This window comes from Rattus norvegicus, chromosome X, assembly GCF_036323735.1.
Source record: "Rattus norvegicus strain BN/NHsdMcwi chromosome X, GRCr8, whole genome shotgun sequence".
In the NCBI taxonomy this organism is placed as follows: Eukaryota; Metazoa; Chordata; class Mammalia; order Rodentia; family Muridae; genus Rattus; species Rattus norvegicus.
Window position 1 is genome coordinate 123,547,406 of NC_086039.1, and position 15,108 is coordinate 123,562,513.

Below are 15,108 nucleotides of genomic sequence, written 5' to 3' on the forward strand. Positions count from 1 at the left end.
TCCTCTTCAAGAATGTATTTGTGGGTTAGTGAACTGGGAGGCCCATATCGGCTGTTGAGAGATATGAATATCAGCAGAAGGACATGCAGCATGACCATTGGGATATAATTTACCCATGATTCTCCATTTTTCATCCCAGGGGATACTTATAACAGTGGTGAGATGGTTATTTAGGTTTTGTAATAGGCCATTTCTGTGAACTGAGTTTGATTTTACAGACCAGTGATGGCATCTGCCATAAGAATCTCCATCTATGGAGCAGGCTGCTTCTCCTTTGCAATACTCTTATTTATAGGGGAAAAAGAGAAAAGGGGTTGGATATCATAGGGGTGGAGTTAGGACAGACAGACTTAGATAAAGAGCTTTACCATCCTTTGTTGGGACAGCTTGTGGACCTGACATCCTGATTCATTTCATCATAGGTTTTATGAATAGAAAAACTCCAGTTGTGGGTACTGGGGAGAGAATGAGGGGACTGGATAGTCACAGGATGGTCCCACAATATAACAAAGACTGCCTTTAAATAGCAGAGAAAGACAGACAGACAGACAGACACACAGAGAGAGAGACAGACAGGCAGGCACAAACAGAGAGACACAGAGAGACAGAGACATGTATACATAGAGAGAGAGGGAGAGTGAGAGGGAGACAGAGAGGCTTGAGAAGGGCAAATGCATTGTGTAGTTGCCTCCAGGTAATGAATATACTTCCTGGTCATTTTGTTCCTTGGTCAGTTATCTTCTGTGTCTCTTCCTTCTTTCCAACTAGAGAAAGATAGACCCAAAAGCTCAAATCACCCAAGACACAATCCACAGACCACATGAATCTCAAGAAGGATGACCAAAGTGCTGATGCTTCAGTCCTTCTTAAAAGGGGGAACAAAAATATTCATAGGATGAGATATGGAGACTAAGTTTTGAGCAAAGACTGAAGGAATGGCCATTCAGAGCCTGCCCCACCTAGGGATCCAGCCCACATATATATACACAGCCACCAAAACTAGACAATATTGATGAAGCAAAGAAGTGCATGCTGACAGGAGCCTGATTTAGCCATTTCCTGAGAGGCTCAGCCAGAGCATGACAAATACAGAGGTGAATGCTAGCAGCAAACCATTGAACTGAGAACAGGTTCCCTGTTGGAGGAGTTAGAGAAAGGACTGATGGAGCTGAAAGGGCTTGCAACCCCATAAGAACAGCAATACCAACCAACCAGAGCTCCCAGGGACTAAACCACTACCCAAAGACTACATATCGACAGACCCACGGCTCTGCCTGCATATGTAGCAGAAGATGGCCTTTTTGGGCATCAGTGGGAGGAGAAGAACTTGGTCCAGCCAAGGTAGGACCCCCAAGTGTAGGGGAATGTCAGGGTAGGGAGGTGGGAAGTGGGGGTTTTTTGGAGAGGGGGAACACCCTTATAGAAGTAAGGGGATTGGACTGGGATAGGGGCTGATGGACAGGAAAATGAGAAAGTGAACAACATTTGAAATGTAAATAAAAAAGTCAAAGGAAAAAAGGAAAATAAAAAGATAGGTGGAGCAGCTCTCTGCTCCCAGACCCGGTGAGAGAGAGACCCAACTGCCTGGTCAGGTGGGCACTCCTGAGGCTGCAGAGCGGAAGAGACCACCAACACTGCTCACCCCTGCCCACATCCCTGGCCCAAGAGGAAACTGTATAAGGCCTCTGGGCTCCCGTGGGGGAGGGCCCAGGAGCGGCAGGACCCCTGCCGGAGACACCGCCGGACCCTGAAGGAAACAGACCGGATAAACAGTTCTCTGAACCCAAATCCCGTGGGAGGGAGAGCTAAACCTTCAGAGAGGCAGACAGGCCTGGGAAACCAGAAGAGACTGCTCCCTGCACACACATCTCAGACGCCAGAGGAAAAAGCCAAAGACCATCTGGAACCCTGGTGCACTGAAGCTCCCGGAAGGGGCGGCACAGGTCTTCCTGGTTGCTGCCGCTGCAGAGAGCCCCTGGACAGCACCCCACGAGCAAACCTGAGCCTCGGGACCACAGGTAAGACCAAATTTTCTGCTGCAAGAAAGCTGCCTGGTGAACTCAAGACACAGGCCCACAGGAACAGCTGAAGACCTGTAGAGAGGAAAAACTACACGCCCGAAAGCAGAACACTCTGTCCCCATAACTGACTGAAAGAGAGGAAAACAGGTCTACAGCACTCCTGACACACAGGCTTATAGGACAGTCTAGCCACTGTCAGAAATAGCAGAACAAAGTAACACTAGAGATAATCTGATGGCGAGAGGCAAGCGCAGGAACCCAAGCAACAGAAACCAAGACTACATGCCATCATCGGAGCCCAATTCTCCCACCAAAACAAACATGGAATATCCAAACACACCAGAAAAGCAAGATCTAGTTTCAAAATCATATTTGATCATGATGCTGGAGGACTTCAGGAAAGACCTGAACACACTTAGGGAAGCACAGGAAAACATTAATAAACAAGTAAAAGCCTACAGAGAGGAATCGCAAAAATCCCTGAAAGAATTCCAGGAAAACACAATCAAACAGTTGAAGGAATTAAAAATGGAAATAGAAGCAATCAAGAAAGAACACATGGAAACAACCCTGGATATAGAAAACCAAAAGAAGAGACAAGGAGCTGTAGATACAAGCTTCACCAACAGAATACAAGAGATGGAAGAGAGAATCTCAGGAGCAGAAGATTCCATAGAAATCATTGACTCAACTGTCAAAGATAATGTAAAGCGGAAAAAGCTACTGGTCCAAAACATACAGGAAATCCAGGACTCAATGAGAAGATCAAACCTAAGGATAATAGGTATAGAAGAGAGTGAAGACTCCCAGCTCAAAGGACCAGTAAATATCTTCAACAAAATCATAGAAGAAAACTTCCCTAACCTAAAAAAAGAGATACCCATAGACATACAGGAAGCCTACAGAACTCCAAATAGATTGGACCAGAAAAGAAACACCTCCCGTCACATAATTGTCAAAACACCAAACGCACAAAATAAAGAAAGAATATTAAAAGCAGTAAGGGAAAAAGGTCAAGTAACATATAAAGGGAGACCTATCAGAATCACACCAGACTTCTCGCCAGAAACTATGAAGGCCAGAAGATCCTGGACTGATGTTATACAGACCCTAAGAGAACACAAATGCCAGCCCAGATTACTGTATCCAGCAAAACTCTCAATTAACATTGATGGAGAAACCAAGATATTCCATGACAAAACCAAATTTACACAATATCTTTCTACAAATCCAGCACTACAAAGGATAATAAATGGTAAAGCCCAACATAAGGAGGCAAGCTATACCCTAGAAGAAGCAAGAAACTAATCGTCTTGGCAACAAAACAAAGAGAATGAAAGCACACAAACATAACCTCACATCAAATATGAATATAACGGGAAGCAATAATCACTATTCCTTAATATCTCTCAATATCAATGGCCTCAACTCCCCAATAAAAAGACATAGATTAACAAACTGGATACGCAACGAGGACCCTGCATTCTGCTGCCTACAGGAAACACACCTCAGAGACAAAGACAGACACTACCTCAGAGTGAAAGGCTGGAAAACAACTTTCCAAGCAAATGGTCAGAAGAAGCAAGCTGGAGTAGCCATTCTAATATCAAATAAAATCAATTTCCAACTAAAAGTCATCAAAAAAGATAAGGAAGGACACTTCATATTCATCAAAGGAAAAATCAACCAAGATGAACTCTCAATCCTAAATATCTATGCCCCAAATACAAGGGCACCTACATATGTAAAAGAAACCTTACTAAAGCTCAAAACACACATTGCACCTCACACAATAATAGTGGGAGATTTCAACACCCCACTCTCATCAATGGACAGATCATGGAAACAGAAATTAAACAGTGATGTCGACAGACTAAGAGAAGTCATGAGCCAAATGGACTTAACGGATATTTATAGAACATTCTATCCTAAAGCAAAAGGATATACCTTCTTCTCAGCTCCTCATGGTACTTTCTCCAAAATTGACCATATAATTGGTCAAAAAACGGGCCTCAACAGGTACAGAAAGATAGAAATAATCCCATGCGTGCTATCGGACCACCACGGCCTAAAACTGGTCTTCAATAACAATAAGGGAAGAATGCCCACATATACGTGGAAATTGAACAATGCTCTACTCAATGATAACCTGGTCAAGGAAGAAATAAAGAAAGAAATTAAAAACTTTTTAGAATTTAATGAAAATGAAGATACAACATACTCAAACTTATGGGACACAATGAAAGCTGTGCTAAGAGGAAAACTCATAGCGCTGAGTGCCTGCAGAAAGAAACAGGAAAGAGCATATGTCAGCAGCTTGACAGCACACCTAAAAGCTCTAGAACAAAAAGAAGCAAATACACCCAGGAGGAGTAGAAGGCAGGAAATAATCAAACTCAGAGCTGAAATCAACCAAGTAGAAACAAAAAGGACCATAGAAAGAATCAACAGAACCAAAAGTTGGTTCTTTGAGAAAATCAACAAGATAGATAAACCCTTAGCCAGACTAACGAGAGGACACAGAGAGTGTGTCCAAATTAACAAAATCAGAAATGAAAAGGGAGACATAACTACAGATTCGGAGGAAATTCAAAAAATCATCAGATCTTACTATAAAAACCTATATTCAACAAAATTTGAAAATCTTCAGGAAATGGACAATTTCCTAGACAGATACCAGGTATCGAAGTTAAATCAGGAACAGATAAACCAGTTAAACAACCCCATAACTCCTAAGGAAATAGAAGCAGTCATTAAAGGTCTCCCAACCAAAAAGAGCCCAGGTCCAGACGGGTTTTGTGCAGAATTCTATCAAACCTTCATAGAAGACCTCATACCAATATTATCCAAACTATTCCACAAAATTGAAACAGATGGAGCCCTACCGAATTCCTTCTATGAAGCCACAATTACTCTTATACCTAAACCACACAAAGACACAACAAAGAAAGAGAACTTCAGACCAATTTCCCTTATGAATATCGACGCAAAAATACTCAATAAAATTCTGGCAAACCGAATTCAAGAGCACATCAAAACAATCATCCACCATGATCAAGTAGGCTTCATCCCAGGCATGCAGGGATGGTTTAATATACGGAAAACCATCAACGTGATCCATTATATAAACAAACTGGAAGAACAGAACCACATGATCATTTCATTAGATGCTGAGAAAGCATTTGACAAAATTCAACACCCCTCATGATAAAAGTCCTGGAAAGAATAGGAATTCAAGGCCCATACCTAAACATAGTAAAAGCCATATACAGCAAACCAGTTGCTAACATTAAACTAAATGGAGAGAAACTTGAAGCAATCCCACTAAAATCAGGGACTAGACAAGGCTGCCCACTCTCTCCCTACTTATTCAATATAGTTCTTGAAGTTCTAGCCAGAGCAATCAGACAACAAAAGGAGATCAAAGGGATACAGATCGGAAAAGAAGAGGTCAAAATATCACTATTTGCAGATGACATGATAGTATATTTAAGTGATCCCAAAAGTTCCACCAGAGAACTACTAAAGCTGATAAACAACTTCAGCAAAGTGGCTGGGTATAAAATTAACTCAAATAAATCAGTTGCCTTCCTCTATACAAAAGAGAAACAAGCCGAGAAAGAAATTAGGGAAACGACACCCCTCATAATAGACCCAAATAATATAAAGTACCTCGGTGTGACTTTAACCAAGCAAGTAAAAGATCTGTACAATAAGAACTTCAAGACACTGAGGAAAGAAATTGAAGAAGACCTCAGAAGATGGAAAGATCTCCCATGCTCATGGATTGGCAGGATTAATATAGTAAAAATGGCCATTTTACCAAAAGCAATCTACAGATTCAATGCAATCCCCATCAAAATACCAATCCAATTCTTCAAAGAGTTAGACAGAACAATTTGCAAATTCATCTGGAATAACAAAAAACTCAGGATAGCTAAAGCTATCCTCAACAATAAAAGGACTTCAGGGGGAATCACTATCCATGAACTCAAGCAGTATTACAGAGCAATAGTGATAAAAACTGCATGGTATTGGTACAGAGACAGACAGATAGACCAATGGAATAGAATTGAAGACCCAGAAATGAACCCACACACCTATGGTCACTTGATTTTTGACAAAGGAGCCAAAACCATCCAATGGAAAAAAGATAGTATTTTCAGCAAATGGTGCTGGTTCAACTGGAGGGCAACATGTAGAAGAATGCAGATCGATCCATCCTTATCACCCTGTACAAAGCTTAAGTCCAAGTGGATCAAGGACCTCCACATCAAACCAGACACGCTCAAACTAATAGAAGAAAAACTAGGGAAGCATCTGGAACACATGGGCACTGGAAAAAATTTCCTGAACAAAACACCAATGGCTTATGCTCTAAGATCAAGAATCGACAAATGGGATCTCATAAAACTGCAAAGCTTCTGTAAGGCAAAGGACACTGTGGTTAGGACAAAACGGCAACCAACAGATTGGGAAAAGATCTTTACCAATCCTACAACAGATAGAGGCCTTATTTCCAAAATATACAAAGAACTCAAGAAGTTAGACCGCAGGGAAACAAATAACCCTATTAAAAAATGGGGTTCAGAGCTAAACAAAGAATTCACAGCTGAGGAATGCCGAATGGCTGAGAAACACCTAAAGAAATATTCAACATCTTTAGTCATAAGGGAAATGCAAATCAAAACAACCCTGAGATTTCACCTCACACCAGTGCGATTGGCTAAGATCAAAAACTCAGCTGACAGCAGATGCTGGCGAGGATGTGGAGAAAGAGGAACACTCCTCCATTGTTGGTGGGATTGCAGACTGGTAAAACCATTCTGGAAATCAGTCTGGAGGTTCCTCAGAAAATTGGACATTGAACTGCCTGATGATCCAGCTATACCTCTCTTGGGCATATACCCAAAAGATGCCCCAACATATAAAAGAGACACGTGCTCCACTATGTTCATCGCAGCCTTATTTATAATAGCCAGAAGCTGGAAAGAACCCAGATGCCCTTCAACAGAGGAATGGATACAGAAAATGTGGTACATCTACACAATGGAATATTACTCAGCTATCAAAAACAACGAGTTTATGAAATTCGTAGGCAAATGGTTGGAACTGGAAAATATCATCCTGAGTGAGCTAACCCAATCACAGAAAGACATACATGGTATGCACTCATTGATAAGTGGCTATTAGCCCAAATGCTTGAATTACCCTAGATCACTAGAACAAACGAAACTCAAGACGGATGATCAAAATGTGAATGCTTCACTCCTTCTTTAAATGAGGAAAAAGAATACCCTTGGCAGGGAAGGGAGAGGCAAAGATTAAAACAGAGACTGAAGGAACACCCATTCAGAGCCTGCCCCACATGTGGCCCATACATATACAGCCACCCAATTAGACAAGATGGATGAAGCAAAGAAGTGCAGACCGACAGGAGCCGGATGTAGATCGCTCCTGAGAGACACAGCCAGAATACAGCAAATATAGAGGCGAATGCCAGCAGCAAACCACTGAACTGAGAATAGGTCCCCTATTGAAGGAATCAGAGAAAGAACTGGAAGAGCTTGAAGGGGCTCGAGACCCCAAAAGTACAACAATGCCAAGCAACCAGAGCTTCCAGGGACTAAGCCACTACCTAAAGACTATACATGGACTGACCCTGGACTCTGACCCCATAGGTAGCAATGAATATCCTAGTAAGAGCACCAGTGGAAGGGGAAGCCCTGGGTCCTGCTAAGACTGAACCCACAGTGAACTAGTCTATGGGGGGAGGGCGGCAATGGGGGGAGGGTTGGGAGGGGAACACCCATAAGGAAGGGGAGGGGGGAGGGGGATGTTTGCCCGGAAACCGGCAAAGGGAATAACACTCGAAATGTATATAAGAAATACTCAAGTTAATAAAAAAAAAAAAAAAAAAAAAGATAGGTGGACCATGTTGGAGTTGGGGTTGTTCTTTAATGAGGTAAGTAAGAACTTGTAATTTCTCCCTAGATAGAGGACATTGCTCAACTCAGATGGGCTCAGCTGAGGCCCAGTCAATGGAGGGTGTATCATGAGTCCTGGGAAGTTGTTTGGTGTAGTCTTCTAACTGGATGCATTCACTTTCCATGTTAATGAAGAGGACCACATGTATAGCTTCTAAGATAGCTCTCTCCGACAGGTTTGTCGCCATGTCCATGAGAAGGAGGCTAATAAGGTCAACAGTACCATCTAAATCATGCCATTTAAAGCCCACTTTTGTGGTATACAAACGGGAAAAGCCTCCTATAACCACTAGTTGTAGCCCAGGGATTAGTTCTCATTGCTGTGGGATCTAATATCATCCTAAAATAGTTATGTCTGTTCCAGTATCAATGAGCCATTTAAATGGTTTACCCCAACTTTTTATAATGAGTTTGAGGTGTGAGCCTTTCAAAATGTAGTGACCCAGAAAATTTTGTGAATTTTCCCATGTGCCCATTTTGGAGTTTAAAGACTTAAGGGGCTTGCCATGTTTATCATATGTAGAATGACAATCCTGTTTCTAATAGAGTCCTTTAAGGCATTAAGGGGATTAGGTTTTAGGAGGGTTAGCTTCCAAGCCCTTAGATGGGCCAGAGTTTGAACATTCACCCTTCCAATATACCTCCTTTCCACATTTAAAACATTTTCCTTTTGTTTTAAGAGCTACTATTCATTTATCATAATGTTCATTTTAAAAAGCTTGACATGCCATTTCATGTTCTGAGGTCATGCCCTCCCAAATTATTCTTTTAAGGATGGTTTTTCTAGCCATATCATAAGGAGTTTTGAGTTCTAGGCTCATTTTGTTCTAAGATCAATGTCAGAGAAGGTTTTCTTGGTTTTCTGCCAGAAGAAAAGAAGGGCATAAAGATGTACTTGATCAAAGTTACCCTTGAGGTTGGGTAGGTAGCCTCTTGTGCTCCTATGAAGAAGTTATCTTAACTGAAACCCACAAAATCCCAAGGGATATTTTCTTGATTTTGACTGATTGTTCCTGTACTATTGGAGACAATCATTCCTATATAAAGCCTCCCATTGAAAGCACAGGGGTTCAGGCAAGGAGTACCAACAGATGTCTCACCAGTCGTGTGATATATTAGGATTTGGCCCAAAAGGCTTGAATACTGCATACTACTTGTCTAAGCTCTTTTGATTCATTGGCATGGTAGGGATAAACTGGTAAGTTCAGGGGCTGAGAACAAGTGGGTTGAACATAAACAGGGAAAGTGAAGGTGATTTTTCCATTATGGACAAGTTTGAAGGAGTCGCTGATCTTGCATAACTGCCAGGACATATCTGGCAAGTGTGGAGGAAAGATACTATTTACTCCTTCACCATAGTCAACACCTTGATACCTCTCAAATTAAAGGTAAAGGAGAAAGGAAGAACCAGCCATCCCTCAGGTCTAGATGGCAAGGCAAGACTCCCTTGGAGGGGAGTACTCACCCTCCTCTGCAACCCAGAGGGTTCCTGTTTAGGCACTAGATATAGTCCCTGATTGGCTGTTGTGCACTGGTGATCTCAGGATGTGGAGAATGTGGTGAGTAGGGCCTGAGGTGGCAGTGAGTATGGAGGGTATAAATGACCCAGAAAACTGAGTGACAAGACAACTTGTTTATTAAAATAGAGGAGCTAACTTAAATAGCTTGAATCAGAAGGGAGGGGAGGAAAAGGACAAGAGAAGAACTGCTTTAGTAGGTACAGGGGCTTTCCAATCATATCAGTCAGATTAGCAGATTTCAGGTGGCATGACTTCTGAGAAGACAATTCTCTGGTAGGGAAACAGAAGCCTAACCAGCTTTATCCTAACATGGCCTTTGTCTCAATGGAATTGAGTAATCTTTAAGCCTGAGTGATCCACTCCTGCTCTGTTCTATGAAAGCTGTCCTGGGTACTAGCAGCATTCTACCACCCTTTATCTGGCTTGGGAACCCACACATGGAGAGAATCACATATCAACAACTGATTTCATTTTTCCAGTGCTGACCGTTACCTTTTTGTGATACAGGTTCATTCTTTACCCTAGTTAGGCTGCCTATCCAATATGCTACACAGCTTTAATGTCTCGAATACCCTTGCACATTTTATGTGATAGATACTAAGGATAAAACTCAGATTTTCATTCTGGTTTGGTAAGCATCTCACTGAGTAACCTATCACTTTAGGTCCTTGGATATATTTAATTTATTTCTGTTGCCTGTTTTCTCTAGCCAGAACTTGAAACACAAGATTGAATGATAGTAGTATCATTGTATGGCTCTATATCTTTCAGAGAAAGCTTGCTATACATTATCTTTTTTTTCCCTTCTTTTTTTATTAACTTGAGTATTTCTTATTTACATTTCGAGTGTTATTCCCTTTCCCGGTTTCTGGGCAAACATCCCCCAATCCCTCCCCTCCCCTTCTTTATGGGTGTTCCCCTCCCCATCCTCCCCCCATTGCTGCCCTCCCCCCAACAATCTAGTTCACTGGGGGTTCAGTTAGCAGGACCCAGGGCTTCCCCTTCCACTGGTGCTCTTACTAGGATATTCATTGCTACCTATGAGGTCAGAGTCCAGGGTCAGTCCATGTATAGTCTTTAGGTAGTGGCTTAGTCCCTGGAAGCTCTGGTTGCTTGGCATTGTTGTACATATGGGGTCTCGAGCCCCTTCAAGCTCTTCCAGTTCTTTCTCTGATTCCTTCAACGGGGGTCCTATTCTCAATTCAGTGGTTTGCTGCTGGCATTCACCTCTGTATTTGCTGTATTCTGGCTGTGTCTCTCAGGAGAGATCTACATCCGGCTCCTGTCGGCCTGCACTTCTTTGCTTCATCCATCTTGTCTAATTGGATGGCTGTATATGCATGGGCCACATGTGGGGCAGGCTCTGAATGGGTGTTCCTTCTGTGTCTGTTTTAATCTTTGCCTCTCTATTCCCTGCCAAGGGTATTCTTGTTCCCCCTTTAAAGAAGGAGTGAAGCATTCACATTTTGATCTTTTTAAAGCAATCATGCAATTTTATTGTAATATAAATTTATTTAAGTCACTTTGGACTGAGCATGTTCTTGGGATTCACTCATCAAACTGCTCTGCTTTGAGAGAGCCGAGTTCAACAGCCATTTCCTTCAAGATTGATCCTTTCGTGAATGTGGTCTTGGCAAACTTCGCTGCTTTGTCATACTCTTTATGCAGATTAAGAACTATGACCAACATCAAAGACTCATTCATTAGCTTGTTGCTTCTCTCTGTGTTGGCCTGGATACCCTTCACACAGTTCTCTATAAAGGACCCTGATGCACCCCCAGCAGCCTAGCTGAGTACAACACATTCTTAATCATTGGTTTAAAAACATTCAGTTCCAAATGTCCATTGCTGCCTCCAACAGTAAGAGCAGCATGATTCTCCATGACTTGGGCTGTAACTATGGTTATCACTTCACACTGAGTAAGGTTCACTTTTTCTGGCATGCTACTGTTCCTTGGCTCACCCTCAGGCAAGATCAGCTCTCTGAAACCTGAACCAAGGAAAGGCAATAATACTTGAAATCTTCATCAGACTACAGGCGGTACTGTTCGTGGTTCACTAAATTCCACCAGAGCATCATGAGCTGCCAGAGCATCAAACTCATCCTGAGCTGTGACAAAAGGCAAATCCGTGAGTGCTGCTACTTTTGTAGCCACTTTTTCTGTGAAATAGATCCTGGTGTTTAATCCTGTTCCATTGGCAATGTCTCCAGCAGCGAGCTCAGAGATTCTAAGCAAGGTAGATTTTATTCTCACCATCACATACTGGACTTGATGAACATAACCACTGAATTTCTGCCCTAGAGTGGGACAGCCTTCTGCATGTGAATTCACCCATTTTTGATGACCTGCACAAAGTCTGGATTTTGTATTGGAAGCATCATGCAGCTTCTGTAGTCCTGGCAAGAGAACCTTCTGAACTTGCACTGCAGCCGCAAAGTACATTGCTGTGGGAAAGGTGTTATTCTAGCTCTGGCTTTTATTAACATGGTCATTGGGGTACAAAGTGTTTTTGTTGCCAAGTTCCCCTTCTAACATTTCAATTGCTCTGTTGCTAATAACCGCATTTACGTCTATGTTTGTCTGGGTTCCTGATCCAGTCTGTCACAGCAGTAGAGGAAAGTGATCATTTAGTTTACTTTCAGCTACCTCATCTTCTGCCTTCATTATTGTAATTTTTGGATCAAGACCATATCCTGGTTTACTTCAGCAGCAGCTCCCATCAAGATGCCAAAAGCTTTAACAACTGGGATTGGCATATGTTCAACTGTACCTCCAATCTTGAAGTTCATAATTGATCTCACAGTCTGAGCAACATTATACTTACCGATTAGGAACTTCAGTTCACCAAATGTGTCTTATTCTATACAGAAGGAATTTTGGCTTGCTATTGGTGCGACTTTCAGAGGATACCTTGGTTGTCTGGCTTCCTTCCTGGCACTGCAACACTGGAAGACAGGGCCCATAGGAGACAATGGTGAGCATGCAAAGAGTCAGAGTGACTGTTTCATGGTGCTGCTGTATGTGGGTAGAAAGCTGAGCCCAAAATATCTTTTTAACAATTTTTTTATTCATTTACTAATTATTTATTTACAATCCAATCTCTATTTCAGCTTCCTATCCCTCTTCTTCTCCCGGCCCATTCCTCTAACCTCCCATCCCTCCATCAACTAATTTTCCTGTAATCCTTAGAAAAGAGGAAGTTTCTGATGGATGTCAAGGAGTCTTGTCATACCAACTTGCAATAAGACTAGGTACATCTTCTGTTGAGGCTAGAAAAGGCAGCCCAGATAGATGAAAGAGACTCAAAGTCGGAGAATGTAGTCAAATATAGCCCCTGCTTACACCTTAGGAGTTATACATGAAGACCGATGTGCACAAATGTTAAATATGTGCATAGAGTCTCATCCCAGACTCTCTAGTTGGCAGTTTAGTCTCTTTGAGCCCCTGTTGACCCAGGGCAGTTGATTCTGTAGGTATTCTAAAGATATCTTTGACCTCCCTGGTTCCTTCCCCCTTTTTAACAGGATTCCCCAAGTTCCAATTAATGTTTGGCTGTGGGTCTCTGCATCTGTTTCCACCAGTTACTGGGTGTAGCCCCTCAGATGACAGTTATGCTAGGTTCCTGTCTGCAAGTATAGCAGAATATCACTAATAGTTTCAGAGGTAGGCTCTCTCATGGCATGGGTTTTAAGTTGGGCCAGTTATTGGTTGGTCAGATAAAATAGAAGGGGTTATTTCAATTTTCTTTTTTCTGTTGAGATGAGCTTTGTGACTGAGTATATGGTCAGTTTTGGAGAAGAATCCATGAATTGCTGAGAAGAAGGTATATTCTTTTGTATGTGGGTGAAATGTTCTGTAGTTATCTGTTTCATGCATTTGAGTCACATGCTAGTTTCATTATTGTTCTGTTAAATTTCTCATTGGATGACCTGTCCATTGCTGAGATGGGGGTGATGGTATGTCTGACTATTAATGTGTGAGGTTAAATATATGAGTTAAGCTTTAGTAATGTTCCTTTTATGAAAGTGGATACCCTTGTGCTTGGAGCATAGATGTAGAGAACTGAGATTGTATCTTGGTTAATTTTTCTTTTGATGAGTATGAAGTATTTTGTGTCTCTTTTGATTAATTTTGGTGAGAAATCTATTTTGTTAGATATTAGAATGGCTTCCTTGATCCATTTACTTGAAAACCCCTTTTTCCAGCTCTTTACTCTGAGGTAATATCTATTTTGAAGTTGAGGTGTTTTTTTCATGTAGAGAATGAGCTCCAGTTGTTGTATCAATTTTGATAGTATGTCTTTTTATTATGGTATTGAGTCCATTGATGCTGAAAAATGTTAAAGACCAAAGCTTGCTAATTACTACTATTTTGTTGTTGTTGTTGGTGGTGGTGGTAGTGGTGATGGTGGTGTTGGTGGTGTGTATGTGTGTGTGTATATATGTGTGTGTGTGTTCGTGTGTGTGTGTGTGTGTGTGTGTGTGTGTGTGTGTGTGTGTCATTTCCTCTGGTTTTGCTGCTGTTACCTTATTTATTTCCTAAGTTTTCTTGGGTGTAGTTAACCTCTTTGGGTTGGACACTTTTCTAATATGTTTGTAGCGCTAGATTGTGGATAGATATTTAAATGTGCTTTCATCATGGAATATCTTGCTTTATACATCTATTGTAATTGAAAATTTTGCTGGCTATAGTAGTCTTGTCTGGCATTTGTATTCTCTTAGGGTCAGTATGATGTCTGTCCAGTTTCTTCTGACTTTTAGAGTTGCTGTTAAGAAATCAGTTGTAACCCTAATGAGCCTGTCCTTATATGTTACTTGGCTTTTGTTTTATACATTTATTATGTATGTATTTTATCCTATCTATTTGAGTTCTGTAAGCTTCTTGTACGTCTATATGCCTCTCTTTAAGTTAGGAAAATTTTTTCAATGATTTTGTTGAAAATACTTTCTGGGCCATTGAGCTGGTAACCTTTTCTTTCTTCGATGCCTGTTATTCTTAGGTTTGTTTTTTTCATAGTGTCCCAAATTTCCTGGATGTTTTGCATCAGAACCTTTTTAGATTTAACATTTTTTGTTGAGATATATATCAATCTCATCTATCTGAACTTCTATGCCTGAGATTCTCTCTTCTATCTCTTGGATTCTGTTGGTGATGCTTGCATGATACTCCTGTTCTCTTTCTTAGATTTTCGATCTCCATGATTAACTTCATATATGTTTTCTTTATTCTTTCTATTTCCCTTTTCAGGTCTTACTTTTATTTCCTTCACCTGTTTGATTGTATTTCCCTGTATTCCTTTAAGAGATTTACTCATTTCCTCTGTAAGGACCTCCATTATTTTCAAAAGATTAGATTTCTGGTCATTTTCTTGTGTTTTGTCTGTTAGGATATCCAGATCTTTCTGTAGTAAGTTGGATGGTCTCTGATGGTGCCATATTTCCCTGACTTTTTTTATTGTATTTTTGTGCTAGTCTTTAGCCATTAGGGTTTTGCAGTTATTTTAAGTTTAGATGCTGATTTCTGTATTTATCTTTGTTGGATAGTGGTTTAGGGGATGTTTTTGCCCCTCTTTGTCTTC

General features: G+C 41.2%; 1 pseudogene; it reads right to left on the bottom strand.

The window, feature by feature from the left end:
* Positions 1-11,047: 11,047 nt before the first annotated feature.
* On the bottom strand, positions 11,048-12,493 carry Fh-ps2 (fumarate hydratase, pseudogene 2; annotated as a pseudogene).
* Between the last annotated feature and the right edge of the window lie 2,615 nt (positions 12,494-15,108).